Below are 6,753 nucleotides of genomic sequence, written 5' to 3' on the forward strand. Positions count from 1 at the left end.
ACCCACCGTCACTGGCCAGTAAATGGAACATTAGAGACTCTATCAGGCGAAACAACTTTCTCCCTGGTGGCACGAATCGAATTTTTGTTGAAACACACAGAACTTGCTTGTTGTGAAGGAATGACAATTGTTTAGAAAACCTTCCTGGCAGAAAGGTTTTCTAAACAATTGTCGTTATCGGTATAGAAAACTGTGAAATTTCAGTCCATATCTTTGCTTAAGAGTTGGTACTACGCTCCTTTAAAACGAGTCTCTGGTATCCAATGACCACCAGTCACTTTTACATAGAATTGTTTCCTTTGGCTTACAGCTAGCTAAGCAATTTATATAGCTTATTTGTAGCCACTTTGACAAACAACACCAATCATGAAGCCAAAGACTAATCAGTCGGCTTTGTCTACGCGTTTAAGGTTTGTATCACATTGTGAACTCTCTTAAGAGGGCGTCTTTCTTAGAAACACCCACTCAATTTCGCGTAAAAAATAATTTTACCTGAAACTCTGTCAATTGAAAGACTTTACCGAGGTAAGAACTAAAACAGATTTGGTTTGATTTGAAATGATATTCTGGCCGCGTTAGAAGCCATAAAATATTTCCCCTTGTCAGCCCCCGTCACAGCGTCTCGAAAATTGAAAAATAGGCACTTTTCGTAACACTGTAAAATATTTCTTTCGCATCATCTAGCCGCAAATTTTATATCAACTTGCTAATAAACCTTTCTAGTTTTTCAAGAAAGTCACAATTTGCCTCTCAATTCTCCTGAAAAGACAAAATGGAGCGTAATATGACCACTACTACTCGCCTTCGAGCGAAGGCTGTAAATTGGCTTCGATTTAGAGGCTATTTTTTAAATTTTGGGACCAACCTAATACTTCTAGCCTATACAGCCGACTAGAGTAGTCGTTAATCTGCAAATATGTGCAAAATCCCATGTACGTTTTCAATATTTCAAAAGTTGTGACCGTTTTTATCAGCACATGTACCAGCATTTTGGACTTTTTCGCCTATATTGAAATCGAACTCTCTCGAGCAGATTTTGACACACATGCAGCCTACCTGCTTCTCATCTCGGTTTACGTCCAACGTTAGACGGTTAACAATCCCCAGATTGCTTAATCCCATAATAACTCCAGCAAATTGGTAGGTATTGCCTACAAAACTTGAGCACCACGGCATCTATCGAGTCCCTTGTCGGCGAGCGAAAGCCTGAATTCAAGGCTACATTTCGCACTAAATAGCCCATTGAACACCGTTTCAGAGCCGTTTTTCTTCAAGAATTAGTCAAAAGACACTCCGAGACTGGTATTCAGAGAACATAGCCGCGATTTGAGGTCTGAATTCCGAAGAAACATCACCATTTACAGCGTACATCTCGACAATATCGATACTGTGTGATGCTGCTTCCGCAGAGGTCCGCATAAATGGGGAGACCGCTGATCGCTTGTGCCAACAAGGCAATGTCACTATAATTTTTTTAAATCAAAATTTGGAAAGCATGCGCAATTTCGAGTTTTAAAGAAATCAATCCTATAAATAAATATATTTTAAAAGCGAAGCCTCGAGCCAAACGGCCCATACTGTCACAGCTTATCCCGGTTTCGATAGCATTAAGCGGCTAAGAATTTTTCTACTCCCTCCTAGATGGAATGCTAGTCTATCGCAGTTCCATCCCCCCCCCCCCCCCCCCACCTCCCGGTAACGCCGGTAACCAGGCGCTGGGTAGAGGCGCTATGAGAGAAAATTGACTTGCTAAAGAACACAATACAACAACCCTGGCCAGGGATCGAACCGCAGACAGTTCGATCTGGAGTCCGGCCGACTGTAAGATATAGCATCTTGAATTTCGGAGTTCACGCCACACAAGACCTAAGATGGCCGCCAGAAGGCTGTCACGTTTTCTTAAAAACAATCCTCATCTTGCCATTTTTAATACTCTGAACAATTGAGCGTTGAGGTTTTGCGGGAAGAGTTTATTTGAATGTTTACTTTTTCGTGAGGTTGATCGGATTTGTAGCAGAATTTAATGCCAGATCACATGTATGTGCTCTTCAAATTTGCGTGAAACAATTTGGCGGATAACTAGAGTACAGAATAATGTACAGATCTGAGACTTGGACAAGTAACGGTAGTTTATATAGCAGTTTTCTACAACCTGTAATATATTTTTTTTTTACTCAATAGTTTTGGTTTTATTTTTGGCGGCGTGACAGTGAAAACCACTTATAGGATGTAGTATTCTTAGCCTGCCTGCCTTTTGATGAGAAGGATGAGAGGACTTAACGTTATAAAAGCACAGCTATGTCAAGGCATGGAGCCAAGACAACTCAACGACTGTCTGTTACTCTTACGGGATGTTTAACATGGTTTAGTCAGAAACACATTTACATTCACGAATCATATCCGTCCCCTTGTCTATCAGAAGTTGCTTTTTTCTTTTGATTTTACATGAATCTCAAAGTGGCTACAGATGGCTTTCAGCATGACCATATTGAATTTTTGAAGCGTGTTGCTGCACAGGCGGCCCAAGCTCTCTATCAGATTACCTTTGGACGTGACTCTTGCTTACGAGCGGTGCTGTGTTACAAATATTCGATTTAGAAGGGTTTGTATGGGAATCAACGGTTTTGCTTTAAAAGTAAAAAAAAAAATGTATATTTTGTGAATAAAGTTGACTTACCCTGATTCGTTGTTTCATTCTTTGCTGTATTCCAGCGTCTCAGGTCGATACAACGCGTTTTTGGCGAGTTATTCAGTGGAACACCTAAATAACGATAACTCGCCGAAAACGCGTTGTATCGACCTGAGAAGCTGGAATACAACAAAGAATGAAACAACAAATCAGGTTAAGTCAACTTTATTCACAAAATATACATTTTTTTACTTTTTAAGCAAAACCGTTGTTTCCCATACAAACCCTTCTAAATCGAATCTTTGTAACACAACACCGCTCGTAAGCAAAGTCACGTCCAAAGGTAATCTGATAGAGAGCTTGGGCCGCTTGTGGTTGCTGTGGTAACGTTCACAGAGGTCATACGTGTCGTAGCAGATGGGATGCGAGACGTTGATTTCTCTATTAACCTCGTCTACCAGAACTTGTCTGTCGGAATTTTCCTGGAGGCATTGGACATCTTCCTCGTCATCAGGTGACATTTCGACCACACCCTGATCCTTGCGACGTTTTGCTGCTAGTCGGGAGAAAAAGCGCTGGATTTGGCTCTTCGTCAGCCACTCTGTTCTTGTAAACATACGTTCATTGTCTTCATTTTTTGCATTTCGCATGTCTACTGCAACTTGGCATAGGCGTACGGGCAATTTTTGCCAGGGGGGGGGGGGGGGGGCGGTGAGACATTTGCCCAAAAAAATTCTCGCAAGTTGCATGCCCAAATTTTTACGAAACAGTCGAGAAGAAACGAGATTCATACGAAGCACTAACATAGGCTTCAAATGAAGTGAAAAATTCTTATATAAGAATCTATCATATGAGCTCATACAGCACGTTAAAAGAAGTAGCTGTCTCTACCATTTCGACGGCCGAAGATATCAACCATACAATCCATGTCATTGTTGACTACAGAGTTGGAGCATGCCCATTAATTGCTAATAAGTGCGATGGCAAGTAATAATTTAGGCCAAGAAAAAAAAAATGTTTCTCGTCCCGATTTCTATAAAAAAAAAAAGAGAGCGGCCGGGCGCATTTTTTTTATTTTTTAATTATTTATTATTTTGTTGCATTCCATACCTGTGTTGTTCGAATATGTGAATATTGATGTAAAAGTAGTAAACTTGATTTAAGTGTCAATCGCCCTAACGCTTTAAACACCTATTGGTGACACTAATGTTTTTTCCTCCATCGTCAAATTCTCCAGACCAGAAGCGAACTTCCAAAATAAATCCTGCAAGGTAATTGACCTATCCAGTACGGACCTAGTGTAACAAGGATTTAAAGTTTTGGGCCTTAGTTTGTATTAAACGCAGACAAAAGCCATGTCTTACTCTGTACAAAGTGAAAGTAAACATTGTTGGTTTTTGTTTGTTCTAACTTTTCTAAAAATAAAAAAGAGAGGCGGCCCCAAAAAATGAAGCGGGCGAGGACGAGAAACACTTGTTTTGTTTTTGTTTTTTAATTGGCCATACTGACACGTTGTCGCCCCATCACATGCTGCGGAGGTAAGTTTTCAATCTGCGCAACGCACTGAATGATCGTTCTGCAGAACACGATGTAGCAGGTATCACTCACGGATATGAAGAACGTAAGGAAACTCTGAAAACTTATCAAATAGATCATTCTCTTGCATTTCTGAAACAGACATGTAGCCTAATCCGCGCACACGACGAAAACTCGCGCACATTTTCTGCTCGGCTTCCAGAATGTCTCCGTCGATTTTATAAAATTTAGTAATCCAGAGAAGCTTTCTATATCAGGTGTTTAACTGTGACAGATATATTTGCAGTACAGTGCCCAACAGTAAAAAAATTACAAATATGTATATCAACAAATGATCCCCTTTAAATAGAAAATATCTATCTCTTCGAAAAAAAAAAACTTCTTTAAAAACTGGCTTTGCCCAAATTTCTCTTGCTGCCCAAAAAAATCTGAGTTTCCCAAAATTTGAGGGGGCTGCAGCCCCCCTCGCCCCCCCCCCCCCCCCCGGCCTGTACGCCTATGGGGAAGGGTCCGCCTTTCGCCAAGTTCTTTCTCCTAGTGTAAACCGTGCCGTAAGGTATTCTTTAACCTTCTGCGAAATTCTAAAGTTGCTCCTCGGTTTGCTTAGGGCCCATCCTGTTTGTATAGGATTGATTTCTTTAAAACTCGAAATTGCACATGCTTTCCAAATTTTGATTTAAAACAATTATAGTGACATTGCCTTGTTGGCACAAGCGATCAGCGGTCTCCCCATTTATGCGGACCTCTGCGGAAGCAGTATCACACAGTATCGATATTGTCGAGATGTACGCTGTAAATGGTGATGTTTCTTCGGAATTCAGACCTCAAATCGCGGCTATGTTCTCTGAATACCAGTCTCGGAGTGTCTTTTGACTAATTCTTGAAGAAAAACGGCTCTGAAACGGTGTTCAATGGGCTATTTAGTGCGAAATGTAGCCTTGGATTCAGGCTTTCGCTCGCCAACAAGGGACTCGATAGATGCCGTGGTGCTCAAGTTTTGAAGGCAATACCTACCAATTTGCTGGAGTTATTATGGGATTTAGCAATCTGGGGATTGTTAACCGTCTAACGTTGGACATAAACCGAGATAAGAAGCAGGTAGGCTGCATGTGTGTCAAAATCTGCACGAGAGAGTTCGATTTCAATACAGGCGAAAAAGTCCAAAATGCTGGTACATGTGCTGATAAAAACGGTCACAACTTTTGAAATATTGAAAACGTACATGGGATTTTGCACATATTTGCAGATTAACGACTACTCTAGTCGGCTGTATAGGCTAGAAGTATTAGGTTGGTCCCAAAATTTAAAAAATAGCCTCTAAATCGAAGCCAATTTACAGCCTTCGCTCGAAGGCGAGTAGTAGTGGTCATATTACGCTCCATTTTGTCTTTTCAGGAGAATTGAGAGGCAAATTGTGACTTTCTTGAAAAACTAGAAAGGTTTATTAGCAAGTTGATATAAAATTTGCGGCTAGATGATGCGAAAGAAATATTTTACAGTGTTACGAAAAGTGCCTATTTTTCAATTTTCGAGACGCTGTGACGGGGGCTGACAAGGGGAAATATTTTATGGCTTCTAACGCGGCCAGAATATCATTTCAAATCAAACCAAATCTGTTTTAGTTCTTACCTCGGTAAAGTCTTTCAGTTGACAGAGTTTCAGGTAAAATTATTTTTACGCGAAATTGTGTGGGTGTTTCTAAGAAAGACGCCCTCTTAAGAGATTACTTCTCGTTATTGGGCTATTGATAGGCAACTTAACTAATCAGCTAAATTATTTTCCTTGAATGCTGTATATTAAAAATACGCGATTCGTGAGTGGTCAAAAAAATGTACATGATTGATAAGCTCATGATTCGTGATTGCAACCCCGCCCCATCTCCCTTTACCACCCTGCTAAACCGTACAATAATCGAGATTTTGACTGCAAGCTGTCAACCATAAACCTGACGAGTGTCTTAAGTACAATCTCCTCTCTAGTTTACACAAAGAATAATCGAGAAACTATAATTGTGTACTTTAGCATAACAAATTAGAGTTTCAACGCTGAAAACGTCAGCTCTAACTTCCAAACTCATTTTGAGATGTTTCTTTACCTTTATCTACTTCAAGTTAATAATCAAGCAGCACAACTACACTCTCTTAGAAACTAACTGCTTTTTGATATTATCACGAGGAGGGCAATGTATGCAGAATGTCTGAAAATTTACAAAGAACACGACCAGAGTTCTCCATTATTGCTGCTATTTTAGTTCAAATACACTATTGTATGACTGAACTTCAATGGTTCCCACTGCGCCGGCATCACTTTGATTGACCTTTGAAGTTTTCCTGGTAGGGTTTCCATCGTTTGCAGTTGGAAAAACAGTATTTAGCTTCCTCTTGAACCGGTCTCTTAACTGCAGGTATAATAAAACAACAGAATCAATTGACAAAAAAACACAGGTTCGTTGTTGATCATGAAAAATGCCAACTAAATATATACAGGCCTTTTTGTATATTCTTTAATTCATACAAATCGATTAAGAAATAACCGGAAAATATTAATAATTAAAATATAGTCTTCAGGGCATCTTACCTGGTTGTTTC

Source organism: Oculina patagonica, unplaced genomic scaffold, assembly GCF_052425735.1.
Source record: "Oculina patagonica isolate OP01 unplaced genomic scaffold, crgOcupat unplaced444, whole genome shotgun sequence".
In the NCBI taxonomy this organism is placed as follows: Eukaryota; Metazoa; Cnidaria; class Anthozoa; order Scleractinia; family Oculinidae; genus Oculina; species Oculina patagonica.